The sequence below is a fragment of the Saccoglossus kowalevskii genome, chromosome 8 (genome assembly GCF_978046115.1).
Source record: "Saccoglossus kowalevskii chromosome 8, keSacKowa6.1, whole genome shotgun sequence".
In the NCBI taxonomy this organism is placed as follows: Eukaryota; Metazoa; Hemichordata; class Enteropneusta; family Harrimaniidae; genus Saccoglossus; species Saccoglossus kowalevskii.
Genome location: NC_140648.1, coordinates 34,110,512 through 34,128,533, shown reverse-complemented (window position 1 = coordinate 34,128,533; position 18,022 = coordinate 34,110,512). Strand labels below are relative to the sequence as shown.

Genomic DNA, 18,022 nt, shown 5'->3' with positions numbered 1-18,022 from the left:
ACCTCTGGGTTTTGGGCCCAGCACGCTTCCGCTGCGCCACGCTGCTGACATTCTGCAATATGCAACTTGTATGAATAGTCCAGTTTATCGTAAATGTCATGAAATATAATGCGTAATCTCGGTTCAGTATTTGTAAATTGAAACTAAACGAAACTACTGTCAATGTTGAATCACGACTAAACACGAAGATAATTAAATGTCATATCGAGCACAAACTAGGCGAGAATTTGCTAAGTTACTAAAGGTAAAATAACGTTGTCAGAAGTGGGATTCGAACCCACGCCCACATTCGTGGACCAGAAATCTCCCATAAATAACCCTGAAATAAGGGCAAGGTGTCAAATCCTTGAGTCTGGCGCCTTAGACCGCTCGGCCATCCTGACAGTTTCTTGCAACTCAAATTTTGCGCCAGTTAATAATTATTGTTATTGCCAACCTACTTACTCGTCATTTATAATTTGTTACGCTTGGCAGATTGCGAATCACGGATGTTCCGGATGAATAAAGCAAACTTTTAAGGCACATAACTCGCAGCAACAGGTTGTTTGAGAATTAACGGTTAAAAACTTCAATTTCATAGCAGCGCCTGGTTTTGATCCAGGGACCTCTGGGTTATGGGCCCAGCATGCTTCCGCTGCGCGACGCTGCTGACATTCTGCAATATGCAACTTGTTTGAATAGTCCAGTTTATCGTAAATGTCATGAAATATAATGCGTAATCTCGGTTCAGTATTTGTAAATTGAAACTAAACAAAACTACTGTCAATGTTGAATCACGACTAAACACGAAGATAATTAAATGTCATATCGAGCACAAACTAGGCATTCGTGGACCAGAAATCTCCCATAAATAACCCTGAAATAAGGGCAAGGTGTCAAATCCTTGAGTCTGACGCCTTAGACCGCTCGGCCATCCTGACAGTTACTTGCAACTCAAATTTTGCGCCAGTTAATAATTATTGTTATTGCCAACCTACTTACTCGTCATTCATAATTTGTTACGCTTGGCATTTTGCGAATCACGGATGTTCCGGATGAATAAAGCAAACTTTTAAGGCACATAACTCGCAGCAACAGGTTGTTTGAGAATTAACGGTTAAAAACTTCAATTTCATAGCAGCGCCTGGTTTTGATCCAGGGACCTCTGGGTTATGGGCCCAGCACGCTTCCGCTGCGCCACGCTGCTGACATTCTGCAATATGCAACTTGTATGAATAGTCCAGTTTATCGTAAATGTCATGAAATATAATGCGTAATCTCGGTTCAGTATTTGTAAATTGAAACTAAACGAAACTACTGTCAATGTTGAATCACGACTAAACACGAAGATAATTAAATGTCATATCGAGCACAAACTAGGCGAGAATTTGCTAAGTTACTAAAGGTAAAATAACATTGTCAGAAGTGGGATTCGAACCCACGCCCACATTCGTGGACCAGAAATCTCCCATAAATAACCCTGAAATAAGGGCAAGGTGTCAAATCCTTGAGTCTGGCGCCTTAGACCGCTCGGCCATCCTGACAGTTACTTGCAACTCAAATTTTGCGCCAGTTAATAATTATTGTTATTGCCAACCTACTTACTCGTCATTTATAATTTGTTACGCTTGGCATTTTGCGAATCACGGATGTTCCGGATGAATAAAGCAAACTTTTAAGGCACATAACTCGCAGCAACAGGTTGTTTGAGAATTAACGGTTAAAAACTTCAATTTCATAGCAGCGCCTGGTTTTGATCCAGGGACCTCTGGGTTATGGGCCCAGCACGCTTCCGCTGCGCCACGCTGCTGACATTCTGCAATATGCAACTTGTATGAATAGTCCAGTTTATCGTAAATGTCATGAAATATAATGCGTAATCTCGGTTCAGTATTTGTAAATTGAAACTAAACGAAACTACTGTCAATGTTGAATCACGACTAAACACGAAGATAATTAAATGTCATATCGAGCACAAACTAGGCGAGAATTTGCTAAGTTACTAAAGGTAAAATAACATTGTCAGAAGTGGGATTCGAACCCACGCCCACATTCGTGGACCAGAAATCTCCCAAAAATAACCCTGAAATAAGGGCAACGTGTCAAATCCTTGAGTCTGGCGCCTGAGACCGCTCGGCCATCCTGACAGTTACTTGCAACTCAAATTTTGCGCCAGTTAATAATTATTGTTATTGCCAACCTACTTACTCTTCATTCATAATTTGTTACGCTTGGCAGATTGCGAATCACGAATGTTCCGGATGAATAAAGCAAACTTTTAAGGCACATAACTCGCAGCAACAGGTTGTTTGAAAATTAACGGTTAAAAACTTCAATTTCATAGCAGCGCCTGGTTTCGATCCAGGGACCTCTGGGTTATGGGCCCAGCACGCTTCCGCTGCGCCACGCTGCTGACATTCTGCAGTATGCAACTTGTATGAATAGTCCAGTTTATCGTAAATGTCATGAAATATAATGCGTAATCTCGGTTCAGTATTTGTAAATTGAAACTAAACGAAACTACTGTCAATGTTGAATCACGACTAAACACGAAGATAATTAAATGTCATATCGAGCACAAACTAGGCGAGAATTTGCTAAGTTACTAAAGGTAAAATAACATTGTCAGAAGTGGGATTCGAACCCACGCCCACATTCGTGGACCAGAAATCTCCCATAAATAACCCTGAAATAAGGGCAAGGTATCAAATCCTTGAGTCTGGCGCCTTAGACCGCTCGGCCATCCTGACAGTTACTTCCAACTCAAATTTTGCGCCAGTTAATAATTATTGTTATTGCCAACCTACTTACTCGTCATTCATAATTTGTTACGCTTGGCAGATTGCGAATCACGAATGCTCCGGATTAATAAAGCAAACTTTTAAGGCACATAACTCGGAGCAACAGGTTGTTCGAGAATTAACGGTTTAAAACTTCAATTTCATAGCAGCGCCTGGTTTCGACCCAGGGACCTCTGGGTTTTGGGCCCAGCACGCTTCCGCTGCGCCACGCTGCTGACATTCTGCAATATGCAACTTGTATGAATAGTCCAGTTTATCGTAAATGTCATGAAATATAATGCGTAATCTCGGTTCAGTATTTGTAAATTGAAACTAAACGAAACTACTGTCAATGTTGAATCACGACTAAACACGAAGATAATTAAATGTCATATCGAGCACAAACTAGGCGAGAATTTGCTAAGTTACTAAAGGTAAAATAACGTTGTCAGAAGTGGGATTCGAACCAACGCCCACATTTGTGGACCAGAAATCTCCCATAAATAACCCTGAAATAAGGGCAAGGTGTCAAATCCTTGAGTCTGGCGCCTTAGACCGCTCGGCCATCCTGACAGTTTCTTGCAACTCAAATTTTGCGCCAGTTAATAATTATTGTTATTGCCAACCTACTTACTCGTCATTTATAATTTGTTACGCTTGGCAGATTGCGAATCACGGATGTTCCGGATGAATAAAGCAAACTTTTAAGGCACATAACTCGCAGCAACAGGTTGTTTGAGAATTAACGGTTAAAAACTTCAATTTCATAGCAGCGCCTGGTTTTGATCCAGGGACCTCTGGGTTATGGGCCCAGCATGCTTCCGCTGCGCGACGCTGCTGACATTCTGCAATATGCAACTTGTTTGAATAGTCCAGTTTATCGTAAATGTCATGAAATATAATGCGTAATCTCGGTTCAGTATTTGTAAATTGAAACTAAACAAAACTACTGTCAATGTTGAATCACGACTAAACACGAAGATAATTAAATGTCATATCGAGCACAAACTAGGCATTCGTGGACCAGAAATCTCCCATAAATAACCCTGAAATAAGGGCAAGGTGTCAAATCCTTGAGTCTGACGCCTTAGACCGCTCGGCCATCCTGACAGTTACTTGCAACTCAAATTTTGCGCCAGTTAATAATTATTGTTATTGCCAACCTACTTACTCGTCATTCATAATTTGTTACGCTTGGCATTTTGCGAATCACGGATGTTCCGGATGAATAAAGCAAACTTTTAAGGCACATAACTCGCAGCAACAGGTTGTTTGAGAATTAACGGTTAAAAACTTCAATTTCATAGCAGCGCCTGGTTTTGATCCAGGGACCTCTGGGTTATGGGCCCAGCACGCTTCCGCTGCGCCACGCTGCTGACATTCTGCAATATGCAACTTGTATGAATAGTCCAGTTTATCGTAAATGTCATGAAATATAATGCGTAATCTCGGTTCAGTATTTGTAAATTGAAACTAAACGAAACTACTGTAAATGTTGAATCACGACTAAACACGAAGATAATTAAATGTCATATCGAGCACAAACTAGGCGAGAATTTGCTAAGTTACTAAAGGTAAAATAACATTGTCAGAAGTGGGATTCGAACCCACGCCCACATTCGTGGACCAGAAATCTCCCATAAATAACCCTGAAATAAGGGCAAGGTGTCAAATCCTTGAGTCTGGCGCCTTAGACCGCTCGGCCATCCTGACAGTTACTTGCAACTCAAATTTTGCGCCAGTTAATAATTATTGTTATTGCCAACCTACTTACTCGTCATTTATAATTTGTTACGCTTGGCATTTTGCGAATCACGGATGTTCCGGATGAATAAAGCAAACTTTTAAGGCACATAACTCGCAGCAACAGGTTGTTTGAGAATTAACGGTTAAAAACTTCAATTTCATAGCAGCGCCTGGTTTTGATCCAGGGACCTCTGGGTTATGGGCCCAGCACGCTTCCGCTGCGCCACGCTGCTGACATTCTGCAATATGCAACTTGTATGAATAGTCCAGTTTATCGTAAATGTCATGAAATATAATGCGTAATCTCGGTTCAGTATTTGTAAATTGAAACTAAACGAAACTACTGTCAATGTTGAATCACGACTAAACACGAAGATAATTAAATGTCATATCGAGCACAAACTAGGCGAGAATTTGCTAAGTTACTAAAGGTAAAATAACATTGTCAGAAGTGGGATTCGAACCAACGCCCACATTCGTGGACCAGAAATCTCCCATAAATAACCCTGAAATAAGGGCAAGGTGTCAAATCCTTGAGTCTGGCGCCTTAGACCGCTCGGCCATCCTAACAGTTACTTGCAACTCAAATTTTGCGCCAGTTAATAATTATTGTTATTGCCAACCTACTTACTCGTCATTTATAATTTGTTACGCTTGGCATTTTGCGAATCACGGATGTTCCGGATGAATAAAGCAAACTTTTAAGGCACATAACTCGCAGCAACAGGTTGTTTGAGAATTAACGGTTAAAAACTTCAATTTCATAGCAGCGCCTGGTTTTGATCCAGGGACCTCTGGGTTATGGGCCCAGCACGCTTCCGCTGCGCCACGCTGCTGACATTCTGCAATATGCAACTTGTATGAATAGTCCAGTTTATCGTAAATGTCATGAAATATAATGCGTAATCTCGGTTCAGTATTTGTAAATTGAAACTAAACGAAACTACTGTCAATGTTGAATCACGACTAAACACGAAGAAAATTAAATGTCATATCGAGCACAAACTAGGCGAGAATTTGCTAAGTTACTTAAGGTAAAACAACATTGTCAGAAGTGGGATTCGAACCCACGCCCACATTCGTGGACCAGAAATCTCCCATAAATAACCCTGAAATAAGGGCAAGGTGTCAAATCCTTGAGTCTGGCGCCTTAGACCGCTCGGCCATCCTAACAGTTACTTGCAACTCAAATTTTGCGCCAGTTAATAATTATTGTTATTGCCAACCTACTTACTTGTCATTCATAATTTGTTACGCTTGGCAGATTGCGAATCACGAATGCTCCGGATTAATAAAGCAAAGTTTTAAGGCACATAACTCGGAGCAACAGGTTGTTCGAAAATTAACGGTTTAAAACTCCAATTTCATAGCAGCGCCTGGTTTTGATCCAGGGACCTCTGGGTTATGTGCCCAGCACGCTTCCGCTGCGCCCCGCTGCTGACATTCTGGAATATGCAACTTGTATGAATAGTCCAGTTTATCGTAAATGTCATGAAATATAATGCGTAATCTCGGTTCAGTATTTGTAAATTGAAACTAAACAAAACTACTGTCAATGTTGAATCACGACTAAACACGAAGATAATTAAATGTCATATCGAGCACAAACTAGGCGAGAATTTGCTAAGTTACTAAAGGTAAAATAACATTGTCAGAAGTGGGTTTCGAACCCACGCCCACATTCGTGGACCAGAAATCTCCCATAAATAACCCTGAAATAAGGGCAAGGTGTCAAATCCTTGAGTCTGGCGCCTGAGACCGCTCGGCCATCCTGACAGTTACTTGCAACTCAAATTTTGCGCCAGTTAATAATTATTGTTATTGCCAACCTACTTACTCGTCATTCATAATTTGTTACGCTTGGCAGATTGCGAATCACGGATGTTCCGGATGAATAAAGCAAACTTTTAAGGCACATAACTCGCAGCAACTGGTTGTTTGAGAATTAACGGCTAAAAACTTCAATTTCATAGCAGCGCTTGGTTTTGATCCAGGGACCTCTGGGTTATGGGCCCAGCATGCTTCCGCTGCGCGACGCTGCTGACATTCTGCAATATGCAACTTGTTTGAATAGTCCAGTTTATCGTAAATGTCATGAAATATAATGCGTAATCTCGGTTCAGTATATGTAAATTGAAACTAAACAAAACTACTGTCAATGTTGAATCACGACTAAACACGAAGATAATTAAATGTCATATCGAGCACAAACTAGGCATTCGTGGACCAGAAATCTCCCATAAATAACCCTGAAATAAGGACAAGGTGTCAAATCCTTGAGTCTGACGCCTTAGACCGCTCGGCCATCCTGACAGTTACTTGCAACTCAAATTTTGCGCCAGTTAATAATTATTGTTATTGCCAACCTACTTACTCGTCATTCATAATTTGTTACGCTTGGCAGATTGCGAATCACGAATGCTCCGGATTAATAAAGCAAACTTTTAAGGCACATAACTCGGAGCAACAGGTTGTTCGAGAATTAACGGTTTAAAACTTCAATTTCATAGCGGCGCCTGGTTTCGACCCAGGGACCTCTGGGTTTTGGGCCCAGCACGCTTCCGCTGCGCCACGCTGCTGACATTCTGCAATATGCAACTTGTATGAATAGTCCAGTTTATCGTAAATGTCATGAAATATAATGCGTAATCTCGGTTCAGTATTTGTAAATTGAAACTAAACGAAACTACTGTCAATGTTGAATCACGACTAAACACGAAGATAATTAAATGTCATATCGAGCACAAACTAGGCGAGAATTTGCTAAGTTACTAAAGGTAAAACAACATTGTCAGAAGTGGGATTCGAACCCACGCCCACATTCGTGGACCAGAAATCTCCCATAAATAACCCTGAAATAAGGGCAAGGTGTCAAATCCTTGAGTCTGGCGCCTTAGACCGCTCGGCCATCCTGACAGTTACTTGCAACTCAAATTTTGCGCCAGTTAATAATTATTGTTATTGCCAACCTACTTACTCGTCATTTATAATTTGTTACGCTTCGCATTTTGCGAATCACGGATGTTCCGGATGAATAAAGCAAACTTTTAAGGCACATAACTCGCAGTAACAGGTTGTTTGAGAATTAACGGTTAAAAACTTCAATTTCATAGCAGCGCCTGGTTTCGATCCAGGGACCTCTGGGTTATGGGCCCAGCACGCTTCCGCTGCGCCACGCTGCTGACATTCTGCAATATGCAACTTGTATGAATAGTCCAGTTTATCGTAAATGTCATGAAATATAATGCGTAATCTCGGTTCAGTATTTGTAAATTGAAACTAAACGAAACTACTGTCAATGTTGAATCACGACTAAACACGAAGATATTTAAATGTCATATCGAGCACAAACTAGGCGAGAATTTGCTAAGTTACTAAAGGTAAAATAACATTGTCAGAAGTGGGATTCGAAACCACGCCCACATTCGTGGACCAGAAATCTCCCATAAATAACCCTGAAATAAGGGCAAGGTGTCAAATCCTTGAGTCTGGCGCCTTAGACCGCTCGGCCATCCTGACAGTTACTTGCAACTCAAATTTTGCGCCAGTTAATAATTATTGTTATTGCCAACCTACTTACTCGTCATTCATAATTTGTTACGCTTGGCAGATTGCGAATCACGAATGTTCCGGATGAATAAAGCAAACTTTTAAGGCGCATAACTCGCAGCAACAGATTGTTTGAGAATTAACGGTTAAAAACTTCAATTTCATAGCAGCGCCTGGTTTCGATCCAGGGACCTCTGGGTTATAGGCCCAGCACGCTTCCGCTGCGCCACGCTGCTGACATTCTGCAATATGCAACTTGTATGAATAGTCCAGTTTATCGTAAATGTCATGAAATATAATGCGTAATCTCGGTTCACTATTTGTAAATTGAAACTAAACGAAACTACTGTCAATGTTGAATCACGACTAAACACGAAGATAATTAAATGTCATATCGAGCACAAACTAGGCGAGAATTTGCTAAGTTACTAAAGGTAAAATAACATTGTCAGAAGTGGGATTCGAAACCACGCCCACATTCGTGGACCAGAAATCTCCCATAAATAACCCTGAAATAAGGGCAAGGTGTCAAATCCTTGAGTCTGGCGCCTTAGACCGCTCGGCCATCCTGACAGTTACTTGCAACTCAAATTTTGCGCCAGTTAATAATTATTGTTATTGCCAACCTACTTACTCGTCATTCATAATTTGTTACGCTTGGCAGATTGCGAATCACGAATGTTCCGGATGAATAAAGCAAACTTTTAAGGCGCATAACTCGCAGCAACAGATTGTTTGAGAATTAACGGTTAAAAACTTCAATTTCATAGCAGCGCCTGGTTTCGATCCAGGGACCTCTGGGTTATAGGCCCAGCACGCTTCCGCTGCGCCACGCTGCTGACATTCTGCAATATGCAACTTGTATGAATAGTCCAGTTTATCGTAAATGTCATGAAATATAATGCGTAATCTCGGTTCACTATTTGTAAATTGAAACTAAACGAAACTACTGTCAATGTTGAATCACGACTAAACACGAAGATAATTAAATGTCATATCGAGCACAAACTAGGCGAGAATTTGCTAAGTTACTAAAGGTAAAATAACATTGTCAGAAGTGGGATTCGAAACCACGCCCACATTCGTGGACCAGAAATCTCCCATAAATAACCCTGAAATAAGGGCAAGGTGTCAAATCCTTGAGTCTGGCGCCTTAGACCGCTCGGCCATCCTGACAGTTACTTGCAACTCAAATTTTGCGCCAGTTAATAATTATTGTTATTGCCAACCTACTTACTCGTCATTCATAATTTGTTACGCTTGGCAGATTGCGAATCACGAATGTTCCGGATGAATAAAGCAAACTTTTAAGGCGCATAACTCGCAGCAACAGGTTGTTTGAGAATTAACGGTTAAAAACTTCAATTTCATAGCAGCGCCTGGTTTCGATCCAGGGACCTCTGGGTTATGGGCCCAGCACGCTTCCGCTGCGCCACGCTGCTGACATTCTGCAATATGCAACTTGTATGAATAGTCCAGTTTATCGTAAATGTCATGAAATATAATGCGTAATCTCGGTTCACTATTTGTAAATTGAAACTAAACGAAACTACTGTCAATGTTGAATCACGACTAAACACGAAGATAATTAAATGTCATATCGAGCACAAACTAGGCGAGAATTTGGTAAGTTACTAAAGGTAAAATAACATTGTCAGAAGTAGGATTCGAACTCACGCCCACATTCGTGGACCAGAAATCTCCCATAAATAACCCTGAAATAAGGGCAAGGTGTCAAATCCATGAGTAGGCGCCTTAGACCGCTCGGCCATCCTGACAGTTACTTGCAACTCAAATTTTGCGCCAGTTAATAATTATTGTTATTGCCAACCTACTTACTCGTCATTTATAATTTGTTACGTTTGGCAGATTGCGAATCACGGATGTTCCGGATGAATAAAGCAAACTTTTAAGGCACATAACTCGCAGCAACAGGTTGTTTGAGAATTAACGGTTAAAAACTTCAATTTCATAGCAGCGCCTGGTTTCGATCCAGGGACCTCTGGGTTATGGTCCCAGCACGCTTCCGCTGCGCCACGCTGCTGACTTTCTGCTGTATGCAACTTGTATGAATAGTCCAGTTTATCGTAAATGTCATGAAATATAATGCGTAATCTCGGTTCAGTATTTGTAAATTGAAACTAAACGAAACTACTGTCAATGTTGAATCACGACTAAACACGAAGATAATTAAATGTCATATCGAGCACAAACTAGGCGAGAATTTGCTAAGTTACTAAAGGTAAAATAACATTGTCAGAAGTGGGATTCGAACCCACGCCCACATTCGTGGACCAGAAATCTCCCATAAATAACCCTGAAATAAGGGCAAGGTGTCAAATCCTTGAGTCTGGCGCCTTAGACCGCTCGGCCATCCTGACAGTTACTTGCAACCTAAATTTTGCGCCAGTTAATAATTATTGTTATTGCCAACCTACTTACTCGTCATTCATAATTTGTTACGCTTGGCAGATTGCGAATCACGAATGTTCCGGATTAATAAAGCAAACTTTTAAGGCACATAACTCGGAGCAACAGGTTGTTCGAGAATTAACGGTTTAAAACTTCAATTTCATAACAGCGCCTGGTTTCGATCCAGGGACCTCTGGGTTATGGGCCCAGCACGCTTCCGCTGCGCCACGCTGCTGACATTCTGCAATATGCAACTTGTATGAATAGTCCAGTTTATCGTAAATGTCATGAAATATAATGCGTAATCTCGGTTCAGTATTTGTAAATTGAAACTAAACGAAACTACTGTCAATGTTGAATCACGACTAAACACGAAGATAATTAAATGTCATATCGAGCACAAACTAGGCGAGAATTTGCTAAGTTACTAAAGGTAAAACAACATTGTCAGAAGTGGGATTCGAACCCACGCCCACATTCGTGGACCAGAAATCTCCCATAAATAACCCTGAAATAAGGGCAAGGTGTCAAATCCTTGAGTCTGGCGCCTTAGACCGCTCGGCCATCCTGACAGTTACTTGCAACTCAAATTTTGCGCCAGTTAATAATTATTGTTATTGCCAACCTACTTACTCGTCATTTATAATTTGTTACGCTTCGCATTTTGCGAATCGCGGATGTTCCGGATGAATAAAGCAAACTTTTAAGGTACATAACTCGCAGTAACAGGTTGTTTGAGAATTAACGGTTAAAAACTTCAATTTCATAGCAGCGCCTGGTTTCGATCCAGGGACCTCTGGGTTATGGGCCCAGCACGCTTCCGCTGCGCCACGCTGCTGACATTCTGCAATATGCAACTTGTATGAATAGTCCAGTTTATCGTAAATGTCATGAAATATAATGCGTAATCTCGGTTCAGTATTTGTAAATTGAAACTAAACGAAACTACTGTCAATGTTGAATCACGACTAAACACGAAGATATTTAAATGTCATATCGAGCACAAACTAGGCGAGAATTTGCTAAGTTACTAAAGGTAAAATAACATTGTCAGAAGTGGGATTCGAACCCACGCCCACATTCTTGGACCAGAAATCTCCCATAAATAACCCTGAAATAAGGGCAAGGTGTCAAATCCTTGAGTCTGGCGCCTTAGACCGCTCGGCCATCCTGACAGTTACTTGCAACTCAAATTTTGCGCCAGTTAATAATTATTGTTATTGCCAACCTACTTACTCGTCATTCATAATTTGTTACGCTTGGCAGATTGCGAATCACGAATGTTCCGGATGAATAAAGCAAACTTTTAAGGCGCATAACTCGCAGCAACAGATTGTTTGAGAATTAACGGTTAAAAACTTCAATTTCATAGCAGCGCCTGGTTTCGATCCAGGGACCTCTGGGTTATGGGCCCAGCACGCTACCGCTGCGCCACGCTGCTGACATTCTGCAATATGCAACTTGTATGAATAGTCCAGTTTATCGTAAATGTCATGAAATATAATGCGTAATCTCGGTTCACTATTTGTAAATTGAAACTAAACGAAACTACTGTCAATGTTGAATCACGACTAAACACGAAGATAATTAAATGTCATATCGAGCACAAACTAGGCGAGAATTTGCTAAGTTACTAAAGGTAAAATAACATTGTCAGAAGTGGGATTCGAAACCACGCCCACATTCGTGGACCAGAAATCTCCCATAAATAACCCTGAAATAAGGGCAAGGTGTCAAATCCTTGAGTCTGGCGCCTTAGACCGCTCGGCCATCCTGACAGTTACTTGCAACTCAAATTTTGCGCCAGTTAATAATTATTGTTATTGCCAACCTACTTACTCGTCATTCATAATTTGTTACGCTTGGCAGATTGCGAATCACGAATGTTCCGGATGAATAAAGCAAACTTTTAAGGCGCATAACTCGCAGCAACAGGTTGTTTGAGAATTAACGGTTAAAAACTTCAATTTCATAGGAGCGCCTGGTTTCGATCCAGGGACCTCTGGGTTATGGGCCCAGCACGCTTCCGCTGCGCCACGCTGCTGACATTCTGCAATATGCAACTTGTATGAATAGTCCAGTTTATCGTAAATGTCATGAAATATAATGCGTAATCTCGGTTCACTATTTGTAAATTGAAACTAAACGAAACTACTGTCAATGTTGAATCACGACTAAACACGAAGATAATTAAATGTCATATCGAGCACAAACTAGGCGAGAATTTGGTAAGTTACTAAAGGTAAAATAACATTGTCAGAAGTAGGATTCGAACTCACGCCCACATTCGTGGACCAGAAATCTCCCATAAATAACCCTGAAATAAGGGCAAGGTGTCAAATCCATGAGTAGGCGCCTTAGACAGCTCGGCCATCCTGACAGTTACTTGCAACTCAAATTTTGCGCCAGTTAATAATTATTGTTATTGCCAACCTACTTACTCGTCATTTATAATTTGTTACGTTTGGCAGATTGCGAATCACGGATGTTCCGGATGAATAAAGCAAACTTTTAAGGCACATAACTCGCAGCAACAGGTTGTTTGAGAATTAACGGTTAAAAACTTCAATTTCATAGCAGCGCCTGGTTTCGATCCAGGGACCTCTGGGTTATGGGCCCAGCACGCTTCCGCTGCGCCACGCTGCTGACTTTCTGCTGTATGCAACTTGTATGAATAGTCCAGTTTATCGTAAATGTCATGAAATATAATGCGTAATTTCGGTTCAGTATTTGTAAATTGAAACTAAACGAAACTACTGTCAATGTTGAATCACGACTAAACACGAAGATAATTAAATGTCATATCGAGCACAAACTAGGCGAGAATTTGCTAAGTTACTAAAGGTAAAATAACATTGTCAGAAGTGGGATTCGAACCCACGCCCACATTCGTGGACCAGAAATCTCCCATAAATAACCCTGAAATAAGGGCAAGGTGTCAAATCCTTGAGTCTGGCGCCTTAGACCGCTCGGCCATCCTGACAGTTACTTGCAACCTAAATTTTGCGCCAGTTAATAATTATTGTTATTGCCAACCTACTTACTCGTCATTCATAATTTGTTACGCTTGGCAGATTGCGAATCACGAATGTTCCGGATTAATAAAGCAAACTTTTAAGGCACATAACTCGGAGCAACAGGTTGTTCGAGAATTAACGGTTTAAAACGTCAATTTCATAACAGCGCCTGGTTTCGATCCAGGGACCTCTGGGTTATGGGCCCAGCACGCTTCCGCTGCGCCACGCTGCTGACATTCTGCAATATGCAACTTGTATGAATAGTCCAGTTTATCGTAAATGTCATGAAATATAATGCGTAATCTCGGTTCAGTATTTGTAAATTGAAACTAAACGAAACTACTGTCAATGTTGAATCACGACTAAACACGAAGATAATTAAATGTCATATCGAGCACAAACTAGGCGAGAATTTGCTAAGTTACTAAAGGTAAAATAACATTGGCAGAAGTGGGATTCGAACCCACGCACACATTCGTGGACCAGAAATCTCCCATAAATAACCCTGAAATAAGGGCAAGGTGTCAAATCCTTGAGTCTGGCGCCTTAGACCGCTCGGCCATCCTGACAGTTACTTGCAACTCAAATTTTGCGCCAGTTAATAATTATTGTTATTGCCAACCTACTTACTTGTCATTCATAATTTGTTACGCTTGGCAGATTGCGAATCACGAATGTTCCGGATAAATAAAGCAAACTTTTAAGGCACATAACTCCGAGCAACAGGTTGTTCGAGAATTAACGGTTTAAAACTTCAATTTCATAGCAGCGACTGGTTTCGATCCAGGGACCTCTGGGTTATGGGCACAGCACGCTTCCACTGCGCCACGCTGTTGACATTCTGCAATATGCAACTTGTATGAATAGTCCAGTTTATCGTAAATGTCATGAAATATAATGCGTATTCGGTTCAGTATTTCTAAATTGAAACTAAACGAAACTACTGTCAATGTTGAATCACGACTAAACACGAAGATAATTAAATGTCATATCGAGAACAAACTAGGCGAGAATTTGCTAAGTTACTAAAGGTAAAATAACATTGTCAGAAGTGGGATTCGAACCCACGCCCACATTCGTGGACCAGAAATCTCCCATAAATAACTCTGAAATAAGGGCAAGGTGTCAAATCCTTGAGTCTGGCGCCTTAGACCGCTCGGCCATCCTGACAGTTACTTGCAACTCAAATTTTGCGCCAGTTAATAATTATTGTTATTGCCAACCTACTTTCTCGTCGTTCATAATTTGTTACGCTTGGCAGATTGCGAATCACGAATGTTCCGGATGAATAAAGCAAACTTTTAAGGCACATAACTCGCAGCAACAGGTTGTTTGAGAATTAACGGTTAAAAACTTCAATTTCATAGCAGCGCCTGGTTTCGATCCAGGGACCTCTGGGTTATGGGCCCAGCACGCTTCCGCTGCGCCACGCTGCTGACATTCTGCAATATGCAACTTGTATGAATAGTCCAGTTTATCGTAAATGTCATGAAATATAATGCGTAATCTCGGTTCAGTATTTGTAAATTGAAACTAAACGAAACTACTGTCAATGTTGAATCACGACTAAACACGAAGATAATTAAATGTCATATCGAGCACAAACTAGGCGAGAATTTGCTAAGTTACTAAAGGCAAAACAACATTGTCAGAAGTGGGATTCGAACCCACGCCCACATTCGTGGACCAGAAATCTCCCATAAATAACCCTGAAATAAGGGCAAGGTGTCAAATCCTTGAGTCTGGCGCCTTAGACCGCTCGGCCATCCTGACAGTTACTTGCAACTCAAATTTTGCGCCACTTAATAATTATTGTTATTGCCAACCTACTTACTCGTCATTTATAATTTGTTACGCTTCGCATTTTGCGAATCACGGATGTTCCGGATGAATAAAGCAAACTTTTAAGGCACATAACTCGCAGCAACAGGTTGTTTGAGAATTAACGGTTAAAAACTTCAATTTCATAGCAGCGCCTGGTTTTGATCCAGGGACCTCTGGGTTATGGGCCCAAGCACGCTTCCGCTGCGCCACGCTGCTGACATTCTGCAATATGCAACTTGTATGAATAGTCCAGTTTATCGTAAATGTCATGAAATATAATGCGTAATCTCGGTTCAGTATTTGTAAATTGAAACTAAACGAAACTACTGTCAATGTTGAATCACGACTAAACACGAAGATAATTAAATGTCATATCGAGCACAAACTAGGCGAGAATTTGCTAAGTTACTAAAGGTAAAATAACATTGTCAGAAGTGGGATTCGAACCCACGCCCACATTCGTGGACCAGAAATCTCCCATAAATAACCCTGAAATAAGGGCAAGGTGTCAAATCCTTGAGTCTGGCGCCTTAGACCGCTCGGCCATCCTAACAGTTACTTGCAACTCAAATTTTGCGCCAGTTAATAATTATTGTTATTGCCAACCTACTTACTCGTCATTCATAATTTGTTACGCTTGGCAGATTGCGAATCACGAATGCTCCGGATTAATAAAGCAAAGTTTTAAGGCACATAACTCGGAGCAACAGGTTGTTCGAAAATTAACGGTTTAAAACTCCAATTTCATAGCAGCGCCTGGTTTCGATCAAGGGACCTCTGGGTTATGGGCCCAGCACTCTTCCGCTGCGCCACGCTGCTGACATTCTGCAATATGCAACTTGTATGAATAGTCCAGTTTATCGTAAATGTCATGAAATATAATGCGTAATCTCGGTTCAGTATTTGTAAATTGAAACTAAACGAAACTACTGTCAATGTTGAATCACGACTAAACGCGAAGATAATTAAATGTCATATCGAGCACAAACTAGGCGAGAATTTGCTAAGTTACTAAAGGTAAAATAACATTGTCAGAAGTGGGATTCGAACCCACGCCCGCATTCGTGGACCAGAAATCTTCCATAAATAACCCTGAAATAAGGGCAAGGTGTCAAATCCTTGAGTCTGGCGCCTTATTCCGCTCGGCCATCCTGACAGTTACTTGCAACTCAAATTTTGCGCCAGTTAATAATTATTGTTATTGCCAAACTACTTACTCGTCATTCATAATTTGTTACGCTTGGCAGATTGCGAATCACGAATGTTCCGGATGAATAAAGCAAACTTTTAAGGCGCATAACTCGCAGCAACAGGTTGTTTGAGAATTAACGGTTAAAAACTTCAATTTCATAGCAGCGCCTGGTTTCGATCCAGGGACCTCTGGGTTACGGGCCCAGCACGCTTCCGCTGCGCCACGCTGCTGACATTCTGCAATATGCAACTTGTATGAATAGTCCAGTTTATCGTAAATGTCATGAAATATAATGCGTAATCTCGGTTCAGTATTTGTAAATTGAAACTAAACGAAACTACTGTCAATGTTGAATCACGACTAAACACGAAGATAATTAAATGTCATATCGAGCACAAACTAGGCGAGAATTTGCTAAGTTACTAAAGGTAAAATAACATTGTCAGAAGTGGGATTCGAAACCACGCCCACATTCGTGGACCAGAAATCTCCCATAAATAACCCTGAAATAAGGGCAAGGTGTCAAATCCTTGAGTCTGGCGCCTTAGACCGCTCGGCCATCCTGACAGTTACTTGCAACTCAAATTTTGCGCCAGTTAATAATTATTGTTATTGCCAACCTACTTTCTCGTCGTTCATAATTTGTTACGCTTGGCAGATTGCGAATCACGAATGTTCCGGATGAATAAAGCAAACTTTTAAGGCACATAACTCGCAGCAACAGGTTGTTTGAGAATTAACGGTTAAAAACTTCAATTTCATAGCAGCGCCTGGTTTCGATCCAGGGACCTCTGGGTTATGGGCCCAGCACGCTTCCGCTGCGCCACGCTGCTGACATTCTGCTATATGCAACTTGTATGAATAGTCCAGTTTATCGTAAATGTCATGAAATATAATGCGTAATCTCGGTTCAGTATTTGTAAATTGAAACTAAACAAAACTACTGTCGATGTTGAATCACGACTAAACACGAAGATAATTAAATGTCATATCGAGCACAAACTAGGCGAGAATTTGCTAAGTTACTAAAGGTAAAACAACATTGTCAGAAGTGGGATTCGAACCCACGCCCACATTCGTGGACCAGAAATCTCCCATAAATAACCCTGAAATAAGGGCAAGGTGTCAAATCCTTGAGTCTGGCGCCTTAGACCGCTCGGCCATCCTGACAGTTACTTGCAACTCAAATTTTGCGCCAGTTAATAATTATTGTTATTGCCAACCTACTTACTCGTCATTTATAATTTGTTACGCTTCGCATTTTGCGAATCACGGATGTTCCGGATGAATAAAGCAAACTTTTAAGGCACATAACTCGCAGCAACAGGTTGTTTGAGAATTAACGGTTAAAAACTTCAATTTCATAGCAGCGCCTGGTTTTGATCCAGGGACCTCTGGGTTATGGGCCCAGCACGCTTCCGCTGCGCCACGCTGCTGACATTCTGCAATATGCAACTTGTATGAATAGTCCAGTTTATCGTAAATGTCATGAAATATAATGCGTAATCTCGGTTCAGTATTTG

General features: G+C 41.1%; 15 non-coding genes across 15 annotated transcripts; all 15 read right to left on the bottom strand.

The window, feature by feature from the left end:
- Nucleotides 1-256: 256 nt before the first annotated feature.
- Nucleotides 257-383, bottom strand: TRNAL-CAA (transfer RNA leucine (anticodon CAA)). Its single transcript has 2 exons — nucleotides 346-383; nucleotides 257-302 (listed from the first exon to the last, which is right to left on the bottom strand). It is a non-coding gene; the product is annotated as a tRNA-Leu (tRNA).
- Nucleotides 384-1,396: 1,013 nt separating this feature from the next.
- TRNAL-CAA (transfer RNA leucine (anticodon CAA)) lies at nucleotides 1,397-1,523 on the bottom strand. Its single transcript has 2 exons — nucleotides 1,486-1,523; nucleotides 1,397-1,442 (listed from the first exon to the last, which is right to left on the bottom strand). It is a non-coding gene; the product is annotated as a tRNA-Leu (tRNA).
- Nucleotides 1,524-2,602: 1,079 nt separating this feature from the next.
- TRNAL-CAA (transfer RNA leucine (anticodon CAA)) lies at nucleotides 2,603-2,729 on the bottom strand. Its single transcript has 2 exons — nucleotides 2,692-2,729; nucleotides 2,603-2,648 (listed from the first exon to the last, which is right to left on the bottom strand). It is a non-coding gene; the product is annotated as a tRNA-Leu (tRNA).
- Nucleotides 2,730-4,345: 1,616 nt separating this feature from the next.
- TRNAL-CAA (transfer RNA leucine (anticodon CAA)) lies at nucleotides 4,346-4,472 on the bottom strand. Its single transcript has 2 exons — nucleotides 4,435-4,472; nucleotides 4,346-4,391 (listed from the first exon to the last, which is right to left on the bottom strand). It is a non-coding gene; the product is annotated as a tRNA-Leu (tRNA).
- A 2,822-nt stretch (nucleotides 4,473-7,294) lies between these two features.
- Nucleotides 7,295-7,421, bottom strand: TRNAL-CAA (transfer RNA leucine (anticodon CAA)). The gene is made up of 2 exons: nucleotides 7,384-7,421; nucleotides 7,295-7,340 (listed from the first exon to the last, which is right to left on the bottom strand). It is a non-coding gene; the product is annotated as a tRNA-Leu (tRNA).
- A 797-nt stretch (nucleotides 7,422-8,218) lies between these two features.
- Nucleotides 8,219-8,290, bottom strand: TRNAI-UAU (transfer RNA isoleucine (anticodon UAU)). Its single transcript has one exon. It is a non-coding gene; the product is annotated as a tRNA-Ile (tRNA).
- A 531-nt stretch (nucleotides 8,291-8,821) lies between these two features.
- On the bottom strand, nucleotides 8,822-8,893 carry TRNAI-UAU (transfer RNA isoleucine (anticodon UAU)). Its single transcript has one exon. It is a non-coding gene; the product is annotated as a tRNA-Ile (tRNA).
- Nucleotides 8,894-10,308: 1,415 nt separating this feature from the next.
- TRNAL-CAA (transfer RNA leucine (anticodon CAA)) lies at nucleotides 10,309-10,435 on the bottom strand. Its single transcript has 2 exons — nucleotides 10,398-10,435; nucleotides 10,309-10,354 (listed from the first exon to the last, which is right to left on the bottom strand). It is a non-coding gene; the product is annotated as a tRNA-Leu (tRNA).
- A 476-nt stretch (nucleotides 10,436-10,911) lies between these two features.
- TRNAL-CAA (transfer RNA leucine (anticodon CAA)) lies at nucleotides 10,912-11,038 on the bottom strand. The gene is made up of 2 exons: nucleotides 11,001-11,038; nucleotides 10,912-10,957 (listed from the first exon to the last, which is right to left on the bottom strand). It is a non-coding gene; the product is annotated as a tRNA-Leu (tRNA).
- Nucleotides 11,039-11,835: 797 nt separating this feature from the next.
- TRNAM-CAU (transfer RNA methionine (anticodon CAU)) lies at nucleotides 11,836-11,907 on the bottom strand. The gene has a single exon. It is a non-coding gene; the product is annotated as a tRNA-Met (tRNA).
- A 1,415-nt stretch (nucleotides 11,908-13,322) lies between these two features.
- TRNAL-CAA (transfer RNA leucine (anticodon CAA)) lies at nucleotides 13,323-13,449 on the bottom strand. The gene is made up of 2 exons: nucleotides 13,412-13,449; nucleotides 13,323-13,368 (listed from the first exon to the last, which is right to left on the bottom strand). It is a non-coding gene; the product is annotated as a tRNA-Leu (tRNA).
- A 1,077-nt stretch (nucleotides 13,450-14,526) lies between these two features.
- TRNAL-CAA (transfer RNA leucine (anticodon CAA)) lies at nucleotides 14,527-14,653 on the bottom strand. The gene is made up of 2 exons: nucleotides 14,616-14,653; nucleotides 14,527-14,572 (listed from the first exon to the last, which is right to left on the bottom strand). It is a non-coding gene; the product is annotated as a tRNA-Leu (tRNA).
- Nucleotides 14,654-15,129: 476 nt separating this feature from the next.
- TRNAL-CAA (transfer RNA leucine (anticodon CAA)) lies at nucleotides 15,130-15,256 on the bottom strand. The gene is made up of 2 exons: nucleotides 15,219-15,256; nucleotides 15,130-15,175 (listed from the first exon to the last, which is right to left on the bottom strand). It is a non-coding gene; the product is annotated as a tRNA-Leu (tRNA).
- A 1,401-nt stretch (nucleotides 15,257-16,657) lies between these two features.
- TRNAT-CGU (transfer RNA threonine (anticodon CGU)) lies at nucleotides 16,658-16,729 on the bottom strand. The gene has a single exon. It is a non-coding gene; the product is annotated as a tRNA-Thr (tRNA).
- Nucleotides 16,730-17,542: 813 nt separating this feature from the next.
- Nucleotides 17,543-17,669, bottom strand: TRNAL-CAA (transfer RNA leucine (anticodon CAA)). Its single transcript has 2 exons — nucleotides 17,632-17,669; nucleotides 17,543-17,588 (listed from the first exon to the last, which is right to left on the bottom strand). It is a non-coding gene; the product is annotated as a tRNA-Leu (tRNA).
- Nucleotides 17,670-18,022: the final 353 nt, after the last annotated feature.